Below are 12,883 nucleotides of genomic sequence, written 5' to 3' on the forward strand. Positions count from 1 at the left end.
GCACAGGTATATTAATTACTCACTGACATTTTAAAGGGTCTACAGGTGGAGCTAATTATTTCACTTGTGATTCTGAGAGGAGACCTGGAAAACATGCACTGTGTGGGGTCCTGAGGACCGAGTTTGAGAACCTGTGGTCTAGTGTGTACCCTCAACTGCATGCTTCGGCGGATCGTCAGCGACACCTTCGCATCTGATGCTCCGGTGGAGTACGGAATGCTCCTGGATGTGGCCACTGAACGATATATAGTATATGTGCTATATCGTTCTGTGTGTACAGGCGACCCCAATGTGTATATATATATATATATATATATATATATATGACAAGAATTACTCTCCCACTGCGCTATTTCAAATAAAACACTAAAATTAATCAATTATATGGCTGCCTATATCCTCTAAGTTCCCTGTTAGGAGGAACTAAATGTGTGAAAATATGAAATGAAATAGAGGAGATGGCGCCAAGGGAGTTATATCAACGCCCTACCTAAAAACGGACCCTTACAGTACTCTCCGGATAAATTACGTCAGATAACAAATACTAACATAAAAATTTATTAAAACAACATATAAACCCGACACAAATGTTCATAAGTATACAGAGTTGATACATTTACATTTGTCGCACAATTTGAACAATCAGTTTGTAGTGATGAGGAAAAAGCGTAGATATATCACTACGATTTCCTCCTTCTCCTTATTGTAGATTCGGAGGTAACATCAGAAGAAGGCAATTCAAATGGGTATAATGTCTAACCAATTTAGAACACGTGGTAGACCTTCCAGTAGTGCAGTGCTGACAGCCAAGTCTCTGTATAATGAGGTATATTTGAATTGCCTTCACTCCTGAGTCTCTGAGTGTCAGGTTCAAGCTGCTGACCGATGAGGTTCCTTATGCTTGTGAACCAGTTAGATTCTATACACATATGAATCTTCCCCATATTCGAATATCTGAATGTCAGACTCAAGCTGATGATATATGAGGTATGGTCCTCGCTGTATCAATCAAGTCCCATTGAAATATTGAAACGTTGTTCATACATCTTTGAATGACCTTTTATGTGCTGACAATATGTTCTGAAATGAAGAGATTTTACCCCTGATGAAGTCTTGGAACAAGACGAAACGCGTTGGGTTATTTATCTATCTATTATCTGATGTTACCTCCGAATCTACAATAAGGAGAAGGAGGAAATCGTAGTGATATATCTACGCTTTTTCCTCATCACTACAAACTGATTGTTCAATTTGTGCGACAAATGTAAATGTATCAACTCTGTATACTTATGAACATTTGTGTCGGGTTTATATGTTGTTTTAATACATTTTTATGTTAGTATTTGTTATCTGAGGTAATTTATCCGGAGAGTACTGTAAGGGTCCGTTTTTAGGTAGGGTGTTGATATAACTCCCTTGGCGCCATCTCCTCTATTTCGTTTCATATATATATATATATATATATATATATAAAAAGAATATACCCTTAATTCGCGCTGTACAACACAGCTGCACCTCAATAGTAGTCACCTTGCTAGACGGTGACAAAAATAGTGATACAAATACAATACTCAGAGGGCGCTCAGTAACAATTTGTTCAAATAAAATCCAAAACCAGCTTGACCTAAATTACACAATTTAATTTATTAAAAATATCTAAAATATTGTGTAATAATACATCAATATAGTAATTCATACAGTGAATTCATAAAACAATATTTCATAAAACCCAACGCGTTTCGTCCGTTAAGGACTTCATCAGGGGTATGGGTCTTCGCTGGTGTTAGTCAAATGGAGAAGAGGAGGAAAGAACAAGAGAGCAAAAAAAAGAATCAATACAAATCATCATGATATACAGATATATATTCAAGTAACGTTTTCATTGTTTATAAAAGAAAACCTTTTTTCATTATTTCATTAATTATTACATCACAATTTTTCATAGAGAATGAATATTTAAATTCTTTAGTAGACATTGGAAAAAGAAGATACTCTCCAATAATCAATTCGGGCTTTTTTTTTTTTTTTTTTTGTCCTAATTGCCTTATTTCAAAAGAAAATAACAACTTACTGTGCAAATATAACTGCTCTGAGTGGATTATTTCTTCTTTATAATACGGTAGTTTATTCTCTGTAATTCTAAGAATAAAATATATATATTGTTTTAAATGGTACTGAAAGGTCACTCACTTGGCTGTCTCTGGAGATAATCTTCATTAGAGATCAACTACTCCTATATTATGGTCAGTCAATGTTCAATATGTCTAAATAAGAAATTCAACAGTATTAGGGGCCAAATGCCTCAAGGAATTTAGAATCTTATTGGAATATGTAGCCATACTCACTTTCCAATACAAATTCACCTGCTCACTGATGGTCTAATCTTGACCAGATGAATTAGTCTAAGAAATTAATTGAAGATAATTAAGGGTGTCCAAAGCACTTAATAGGCATATTTACAAACTGAACTTTGTTATAACTTACTTAAAGTTCAGCACGATGATAACAAGTTGGGCTAAAAAGCTCCTTAAAATCCAATAAGGTGCATCTTCTAACTAGAATCAAAAGTTAATTAAATTAAGGACCTAATTAGTGACCAATAATAGCACTTAATATAGAGTCTTAATTGTTACTTACAATAAAAATTCTTTAGAGTTCGACAACAAGTAGGTTCTGAGCTCCACAGTGGCCGGTAAGATATAACTTCCAACTAGAACTAAATAAATTATATTATACTAAAAGCATAATTTGATATTAACCTATTAAAGAGCATCAGAAGTACTTACATTAAGAGATTCAGGACCTGTGTTGCTGCCTCCTTTCCTGTATGGCAAGTGATTTGGAAGAGATTTCTGAGGCCTATTTATACCCCTAGGGAGTTTACATCACTTCCTCCCTCTGCTGATAGGTTAGATCTGATGAGTCAATTATATGACATTTTACCAATATTAAACTAGTATAAGGCCTGATGCCTATATATATGGGTCAAATTTATTCTACAGATGTTTGTGTCTGAAAGGCTAATGATAATATGGCATAATTAAATACTACTTCCGCCTTTCACTTCAATTATTTCCACGGTTTGCTGTATAATTACTACCCTCTGTATTAATTCGGATCGGGGCAGCCTCACTTAGCATTTTTACTGATTACCCCCATTTCTTATTTAATTAAGCCCAGAGAGAAAATTGAACGAAGATAAACAAGTTCTCCTTATGTACCGCCGTGCGTTCCACCCATAACAGCGGTGGAACGCACAGCGTCACTTCCGAGTTGTCCCGTGCGCTCCAACCATTGAAGCGGTGAAGCGCACGTCTTTTCTTTGTGACCACATTGTCACATTAAAGTCCTACAGCACCAATATATTTTACACATCGGGAATGGGGCCATATCTATTGCCTTCTAATATATGTTAAAGATTGATCATAACATGAACATGAACATTACATTTACATTTTGATAGCACCTAGTAATCTTAAAAAAGATAAGCCACAAGAATTTTTGAGTGACCATCATGTTCTTATGGGGAACAGGTGGGGATGTTTTCCTTGTAACCAATGCATTTGCTGTAAATATATGCAAAAATCTTCAGTTAAACTTAAGTTGGAGAACGGCAAATTTCACACCCTGAAAGATAGAGTAACCTGTAATACAGAGTACGTAATCTATAAGATCAATTGCCCATGCGGTCTTTCGTATGTGGGAAAGACCAAACGGAAACTTAAGATTAGAATTCAGGAGCATCTAAGGAACATAAAAAATAAAATGATGCAGCATAGTTTACCTCGCCATTTTTTTGAAGTACATAGATCAGATGTGACAGGCTTAACCTTCTCAGTATTGGAACACATTAAATTAGACATGAGAGGAGGCGATAGGGATTTACTATTAGCAAAACAAGAAACATATTGGATATACACTCTGAACACCCAAATTCCGAAAGGTCTAAATGAAGGCTTTGATATAGTCTCCTTTTTAGGTTGCTAGGCTGTGTAAATTTGTAGATATGTACTTAGAATGATATACATTTATGAGTCCCCCTATGTGATTATAGTCCCATCGAGACCAATACACAATAGCATGGCATAGCATGGCATTGTATTGTATGTTTTTTTCGCTGTATATATGTTTTGTCAATAACTAATAATGTAAAGGTATTGGGAAAAGAATGTCTTACTCTCTTTATACTTACTCCAATTGGTTTTATAATGGATCTTAATAAATAGGGACAATAAATGTAATGTTCATGTTCATGTTATGATCAATCTTTAACATATATTAGAAGGCAATAGATATGGCCCCATTCCCGATGTGTAAAATATATTGGTGCTGTAGGACTTTAATGTGACAATGTGGTCACAAAGAAAAGACGTGCGCTTCACCGCTTCAATGGTTGGAGCGCACGGGACAACTCGGAAGTGACGCTGTGCGTTCCACCGCTGTTATGGGTGGAACGCACGGCGGTACATAAGGAGAACTTGTTTATCTTCGTTCAATTTTCTCTCTGGGCTTAATTAAATAAGAAATGGGGGTAATCAGTAAAAATGCTAAGTGAGGCTGCCCCGATCCGAATTAATACAGAGGGTAGTAATTATACAGCAAACTGTGGAAATAATTGAAGTGAAAGGCGGAAGTAGTATTTAATTATGCCATATTATCATTAGCCTTTCAGACACAAACATCTGTAGAATAAATTTGACCCATATATATAGGCATCAGGCCTTATACTAGTTTAATATTGGTAAAATGTCATATAATTGACTCATCAGATCTAACCTATCAGCAGAGGGAGGAAGTGATGTAAACTCCCTAGGGGTATAAATAGGCCTCAGAAATCTCTTCCAAATCACTTGCCATACAGGAAAGGAGGCAGCAACACAGGTCCTGAATCTCTTAATGTAAGTACTTCTGATGCTCTTTAATAGGTTAATATCAAATTATGCTTTTAGTATAATATAATTTATTTAGTTCTAGTTGGAAGTTATATCTTACCGGCCACTGTGGAGCTCAGAACCTACTTGTTGTCGAACTCTAAAGAATTTTTATTGTAAGTAACAATTAAGACTCTATATTAAGTGCTATTATTGGTCACTAATTAGGTCCTTAATTTAATTCACTTTTGATTCTAGTTAGAAGATGCACCTTATTGGATTTTAAGGAGCTTTTTAGCCCAACTTGTTATCATCGTGCTGAACTTTAAGTAAGTTATAACAAAGTTCAGTTTGTAAATATGCCTATTAAGTGCTTTGGACACCCTTAATTATCTTCAATTAATTTCTTAGACTAATTCATCTGGTCAAGATTAGACCATCAGTGAGCAGGTGAATTTGTATTGGAAAGTGAGTATGGCTACATATTCCAATAAGATTCTAAATTCCTTGAGGCATTTGGCCCCTAATACTGTTGAATTTCTTATTTAGACATATTGAACATTGACTGACCATAATATAGGAGTAGTTGATCTCTAATGAAGATTATCTCCAGAGACAGCCAAGTGAGTGACCTTTCAGTACCATTTAAAACAATATATATATTTTATTCTTAGAATTACAGAGAATAAACTACCGTATTATAAAGAAGAAATAATCCACTCAGAGCAGTTATATTTGCACAGTAAGTTGTTATTTTCTTTTGAAATAAGGCAATTAGGACAAAAAAAAAAAAAAATAAAAAAAAAAAAAGCCGGAATTGATTATTGGAGAGTATCTTCTTTTTCCAATGTCTACTAAAGAATTTAAATATTCATTCTCTATGAAAAATTGTGATGTAATAATTAATGAAATAATGAAAAAAGGTTTTCTTTTATAAACAATGAAAACGTTACTTGAATATATATCTGTATATCATGATGATTTGTATTGATTCTTTTTTTTGCTCTCTTGTTCTTTCCTCCTCTTCTCCATTTGACTAACACCAGCGAAGACCCATACCCCTGATGAAGTCCTTAACGGACGAAACGCGTTGGGTTTTATGAAATATTGTTTTATGAATTCACTGTATGAATTACTATATTGATGTATTATTACACAATATTTTAGATATTTTTAATAAATTAAATTGTGTAATTTAGGTCAAGCTGGTTTTGGATTTTATTTGAACAAATTGTTACTGAGCGCCCTCTGAGTATTGTATTTGTATATATATATATATATATATATATAAAAAAGCGCTCAATATCCATATATACAGACCAGGCAGCACTCCATCGGACCTAGTAAGTGAGAGCAAATTTAATACTCAGTTGCCAACGTTTCAATACCCCACGGCCTTTTCATTAGGATGTGATAGAGTAACAATATATATATATATATATATATATATACACACACACAAAGAAATGTGTTTTCTTATGTGTTACTAATCGGCTATGAATACTCTGACAATCAGAGTTAGGTAAATATGACTTTTCATGGCTATAGCAGTTCAGGTTCTTAAATTGTAAAGTTGTACCTTTTTAAAATTTATATTGAAAGTAGGTGGTTTATTTTTAATCACTTAGCTAATAGCCCCAGGGATATTTGCGCTATGATCTACAAAACACTCACGGGCACCTGGCCAGCAGTGGGTATGAGAAGCGCGCCTTCCTCTGTTTTTAAAAAAAAACAGTTTCCACCTAGATTAAACATTAAATATGAGCGTCAATGAAAGCAGTGAGTTTAATTTTCTTGATGTAAGGTTGGTTAAACTGTGCCAAAGAACTGAATGAACATTTATTATTTCAAAGAACTACGGTATGATCCAACACAACACTGAGTCAGCACTGAATCAGTATTCACAGCAGACACAATGAGAATACCAATAAACAGTATGGACAACATTCTAATTACCTGTACACCAGTGGCGTAAGTTCGTCTCAGTCGCCCAGAGGCAAGATAAATATTGCTGACCCCCCCTATATTTAGATAAATACATGTACGTATGTATGTGTGCATATATATGTGTGTGTGTGTGTGTGTGTGTGTGTGTGTGTGTGTGTGTGTGTGTGTGTGTGTGTGTGTATATATATAAATGATATATCAATTCTCTCTCTATATATATATATATATATATATATATATATAGTATCTCCACTATGTGGAAAAGATAGCACTCTCCAGACTAGAATATCAAAAATAAAAAAAAAGGTTCACATTTATTGCAAAGGCAATCTCACAGTTTCCAGGAAGTGTGAGATTTACTTTGCAATAAATGTGAACCTTTTTTTTTATTTTTGATATTCTAGTCTGGAGAGTGCTATCTTTTCCACATAGTGGAGATACTGTATGTTGTACTATGGGTCCCATCTTGTATTAGGTTGGACCTTGATTGGCACCCCAGCAGCTGCCTGGGTTGAGTGAGAGTGCAGGGACACCCGACTATATACTATATATATACATATATGTATGTGTATGGAGTGTTCTGAAAACAAAGTACAGGTACACCACCGATTTTCCGGCAACCGATGATCCGGAACCTCTTTTAATCCGGACAATTTTGATTTGTCCGGATTAAAGGGGGTTAGGGACATCCTTTAATCCGGAACATTTTCAGCGCATGGGCGTAACACGCAATACGCGCAAGTGTCAGTGGGTACAGCTTCCACGGACACTGCAGGTGACACAGCAAGCATCAGTGGGGTGGTTATGGTCTCCAAGGTCACAGCAAGTACCGCACATGGGCGGAACACACAGCCTGAGCCTGATACCTGTTTTGCTTATAAACAGTTTTGCATACACTACTGTGTTTATTCATTAATTAATATTATTCTGTAGCATATATTTTACTATTTATTGCTTTAGAAATGTTCTGAAGGTGCAAAATTAGTTTCCACCGTTAATCCGGCACGGCACTGGAACCGAGGATGCCGGAAAATCGGTGGTGTACCTGTATATACTGTGTATCTGCTGTGTATTAAAAATGTATATTAATGTACAAAAAATAAAAAATGTATATACTGTGTATTTGCTGTGTATTAAAAATGTATATACTATGTATACATTTCATGGTCTTTTTTTTAAAATCACACATTTCTTAGCAGTTATACCCAGGATTAGAACCCATGACCTGTTACACTGAAAGCAGACACTTTATTGATGGAGCGATTTGCTCCTGTACAGGAAGCATGAGAATTCTAATTTTATGAAGTTACGTGTAACTGTCAGAGAAGTAACTTCATATAGTTAGAATTCTCATATTTCCTATACAGGGGAAAATAGCTTCATCACTTAGGTGCCTGCTTCCAGTGTAATAGGTTATGATTTCTAATCCTGGGTATGACAATTATAAAATGTGCATCATCTACAGTATAATAAAAAGGATGTGATTTGTAAGGTGCAGGGACCAGTGAGGAAGTCGGCCACTGAAAAGACAGCGGCAGCTATCAATTAACTTAATTCAATGGTGTCACAGAATGGGAGGAAAGGTGCCCCCTCCAGAGCAGCAGTCCGGCGGCAGATCACTCCATTACCTCCTACGCCTCTGCTGTACACAAGTTACGGTGAGTAATGGTGAGCATTACACAGTGAAGGATGCAGTCATAAGGTCCACGTACAAAATGTCAACAACCATAATGTTGACACCACAATGTCTACAGTTTTATCAACATCGCTGACATATAGACTGTTAACATGTCAACTTCTATGTCCATGTTCATAATGTCGACATCTGAAATGGCGCATGTGAAATGCCGACATTCTTAGATTGGCAATATTAGGGATAGGCTGTGGGATGGGATGGTTTGAGGAATGTTGTACAATAGATGTACAGTAAACAGTTACACAGTCAAAAGGTCGACTCCAAATGGTCAACAGAGTAAAAAGGTTGACATGGAAAAGGTAGACAGGTACAAAAGGCCGACAAGGTCAAAAGAGCAACATGGAAATGGTCGACACAAAAAAGGTTGACGCAAGTGAATTGAATTATCTAATGATAACATTTGGGAATTTTCGAATGGGTAACATAATAATACCAACTTGTGCAGAAGTCTAGTCCCTTTCCATATACCTGACATTAATAAAAAGTCACCACCTCAGAATAGTCTCCCTCAGGCACTGCACCCCACAGTGGCATCTTACCTATGTGGAGAAAGCTAGAGCATTAAGGGTTGTTATTGAGGCAGAGAGTGGAGATATAAAGCCTGGTCCAGGCTTCAAGATACTATATAACCAAACTAAAGCATATCATGGTTTGTGTAACACTGGAAAATAAAGAAATATTGGAGTGCAGGAGGTAGGACGGCCCTGCTAACATCAGGCGCTATAGTCCTCCATGAGCAGCGGAGCTACCTGTGGGATTTCAGTATAAATATGGTAATTCTTATTATAATGGGCTACGTGGGCTACAGGAAAAGTCCTCAAAAATAGGGGGGATGTGAATCATAAGCATATAAGGGACTAGGCAGACTCTAGAGTGTCACACAATTATTACAATAATTCATTTTTGCAGCAACTATGGCATCATAATCATTTACAGGGGGCGGGCGCGAGGCATGCTGGGAGGGATCCGATGGCATCACACAGCGCTGCGGAGAGAAGCCCATTGGCTCCTATGGGGTATCGCCAGCAAAAGCTGGCGAACCCAGCCGCAGTGCTGGCCTGGTGGCCGGGTGATAGTACATTAGGAAAATTTGGTAAACAGGGGGTTTACCGCATTTTCCGTTTTGTACATCCCGCCAATGTGGATAGTAGAGCTCATGGATCTGTCTCTAAGGCTTCACCTTAATGCAGCGGTAAATTTCAAATCATAGCAATCTGACAATGTATAATAATAATAATCACCATGATGTGTACATTATTGTAATAATACTTACTGTAATTGAAAACGCTGGAATGTAGTTCCACTATTTATTATTGCTACTATTACAGTCAGGTTCTGTCTGTGATGGAGGGCCGACTAGCACTCTCATGGGGGTATATTTACAAAGATTCGTGTTTTGGCCGTTTTGAAGGGTGTTTGAACTCGAATGGTATCGGGTGCATTTTACTGCAAGTTTTTGAATCCTGATACGATCATTCACTAAGCTGCCGAGTTTTGCACAATCGTTTTTTCCGATGTCGATGTGATTCGTAATATCAGGCAGTGTTTTACGGGAGTGATGAGTAAAACACTGCCTGACAAAACACGAGGAATCCCGGCCGGATCTGTGAGATCCGTGCAGGGCTGCATTGTGTACCTTAAAATGTTGATTAAAGTTTTTAAAAATCTGAAAAAAATTGCGTGGGGTCCCCCCTCCTAAGCACAACCAGCCTCGGGCTCTTTGAGCCGGTCCTGGTTGAAAAAATATGGGGGAAAAAATGATAGAGGTTCCCCATATTTAATCAACCAGCACCGGGCTCTGCGCCTGGTCCTGGTTCCAAAAATACGGGGGACAAAAAGCGTAGGGGTCCCCCGTATTTTTGAAACCAGCACCGGGCTCCACTAGCCAGGTACATAATGCCACAGCCGGGGGACACTTTTATACTGGTCCCTGCGGCCCTGGCATTACATACCCAACTAGTCACCCCTGGCCGGGGTACCCTGGAGTATTTGGAACCCCTTAAATCAAGGGGTCCCCCCCTCCAGCCACCCAAGGGCCAGGGGTGAAGCCCGAGGCTGTCCCCCCCATCCAAGGGCGGCGGATGGGGGGCTGATAGCCTTTTGAAAAAAATGTGAATATTGTTTTTAGTAGCAGTACTACAAGTACCAGCAAGCCTCCCCCGCAAGCTGGTACTTGGAGAACCACAAGTACCAGCATGCGGTGGAAAACCGGGCCCGCTGGTACCTGTAGTACTACTACTAAAAAAATACCCCCCAAAAAACAGGACACACACACCGTGAAAGTATAAGTTTATTACATACATGCACACCTCCATACATACTTACATACTTACCTATGTTCCCACAAGGCTCGGTCCTCTTCTCCATGTAGAATCCATGGGGTACCTGTGAAAAAAATTATACTCACATAATCCAGTGTAGAATCAGACCTTTGTATAATCCACGTACTTGGCAAAATAATAAAACGGAAACCCGACCACGCACTGAAAGGGGTCCCATGTTTACACATGGGACCCCTTTCCCCGACTGCCAGGACCCCCCCTGACTCCTGTCAAAGAGGGTCCCTTCAGCCAATCAGGGAGCGCCACATCGTGGCACTCTCCTGATTGGCTGTGTGCTCCTGTAGTGTCTGTGAGGCAGCACACGGCACAGATACAATGTAGCGCCTATGCGCTCCATTGTAGCCAATGGTGGGAACTTTGCGGTCAGCGGTGAGGTTACTTTCGGTCAACCGCTGACCGCAAAGTTCCCACCATTGGCTACAATGGAGCGCATAGGCGCTACATTGTATCTCTGCCGTGTGCTGCCTCACAGACACTACAGGAGCACACAGCCAATCAGGAGAGTGCCACGAGTACCAGCTTGCGGGGGAAGCTTGCTGGGACTTGTAGTACTGCTACTAAAAACAATATTCACATTTTTTCAAAAGGCTATCAGCCCCCCATCTGTCGCCCTTGGATGGGGAGGACAGCCTCGGGCTTCACCCCTGGCCCTTGGGTGGCTGGAGGGGGGACCCCTTGATTTAAGGGGTTCCCACTCCTCCAGGGTACCCCGGCCAGGGGTGACTAGTTGGGTATGTAATGCCAGGGCCGCGGGGACCAGTATAAAAGTGTCCCCCGGCTGTGGCATTATGTACCTGGCTAGTGGAGCCCGGTGCTGGTTTCAAAAATACGGGGGACCCCTACGCTTTTTGTCCCCCGTATTTTTGGAACCAGTACCAGGTGCAGACCCCGGTGCTGGTTGATTAAATATGGGGGAACCCCTGTCATTTTTTCCCCCATATTTTTTCAACCAGGACCGGCTCAAAGAGCCCGAGGCTGGTTATGCTTAGGAGGGGGGACCCCATGCAATTTTTTTTTCAGTTTTTACACTAAACAGACCCTTTCCCCTAGATAACCATGCACAGATCCCACTGATCCGTGCATGGTTATCCAAACTCGACTGGAAAAAGCAGGTCTATTTTTTTGCTGCTTTTTATAACGAATCGAAAAAAAACAGACCCGCACTTGAGCACTCAGAAACTAACACCCAAACACGAATGAATAGTGAATGCCCATATTGTATGAAATAACAGCCGTGTTTGACCGATGGTCTATTCATTCGTATTTCGGAACTTTGCAAATCAAACCATTACGAATAGTCCAAACACTGCCGAGATTGGTGCTTAGTGAATTCCCGGATTGGGACTTAGAAAAAAAAAAACAAGTCGGACAAACTCGAATTCTTAGTAAATATTGGCCATGGGGGTATATTTACTAAAATTCGTATTTGCAGTGATTTGAAAGGAGTTTCAACTCGAATTACATCGTTCGTGTTTTTTTGCAACTTTTTGAAAAAAGTGCATATAATTTACTAAGCTGCCGAGTTGGCTTCTTTTGTATTTTCCGATGTCGATGTGATTCGTATTTTTTTTTTCTAAGTTTACGGTTGTGTTTTAAGTTTGCGGCCGTAGTATTTAGATTTTGATTACGGATTCGTATTTGTCTTTCGCGGCAGTGTTTTTATGTAGTTCACGTACGCGTTTTTTGCGGCTTCTGTTTTTGTCACTCAAACATGATTGGTTTTGTTTGTGTTGGAGGAGTGTCTGCTGATTAGTATAAAACCGCCCCAATCCGGCCGGACCTCGTGGGTTTAGCTAGAGGAGAGGTGAGAGGAAGTGGTGTTAGTTTGTGGAGAGTTGGATTGCGTTTTTGGAGTGAGAAATTGATTGGTGAGTGTTGTATTGTGTGTGTGAAAAGTCCTGTGATTATTGTTGTATAGTATGTTTTTGTTGTGTGTTGTGTAGTGGTAGAGGAGGAGTGTGTTTTGTGTTTTTTTTTCCTTTGTGTTAATTGTTGTTAGTGTCTATTATGTCCCAGTCAGAGGTGAG

At 38.9% G+C, this 12,883-nt stretch overlaps 2 long non-coding RNA genes across 2 annotated transcripts; one reads left to right on the plus strand and one right to left on the minus strand.

The window, feature by feature from the left end:
* Window positions 1–2,071: 2,071 nt before the first annotated feature.
* On the minus strand, window positions 2,072–2,949 carry LOC134943391 (uncharacterized). Its single transcript, XR_010181511.1, has 6 exons — window positions 2,787–2,949; window positions 2,638–2,716; window positions 2,485–2,555; window positions 2,346–2,402; window positions 2,191–2,264; window positions 2,072–2,139 (listed from the first exon to the last, which is right to left on the minus strand). It is a non-coding gene; the product is annotated as an uncharacterized LOC134943391 (long non-coding RNA).
* A 1,797-nt stretch (window positions 2,950–4,746) lies between these two features.
* LOC134943392 (uncharacterized) lies at window positions 4,747–5,613 on the plus strand. Its single transcript, XR_010181512.1, has 6 exons — window positions 4,747–4,898; window positions 4,969–5,047; window positions 5,130–5,200; window positions 5,283–5,339; window positions 5,421–5,494; window positions 5,546–5,613. It is a non-coding gene; the product is annotated as an uncharacterized LOC134943392 (long non-coding RNA).
* Window positions 5,614–12,883: the final 7,270 nt, after the last annotated feature.

The sequence above is a fragment of the Pseudophryne corroboree genome, chromosome 7 (genome assembly GCF_028390025.1).
Source record: "Pseudophryne corroboree isolate aPseCor3 chromosome 7, aPseCor3.hap2, whole genome shotgun sequence".
Lineage (NCBI taxonomy): Eukaryota > Metazoa > Chordata > Amphibia > Anura > Myobatrachidae > Pseudophryne > Pseudophryne corroboree.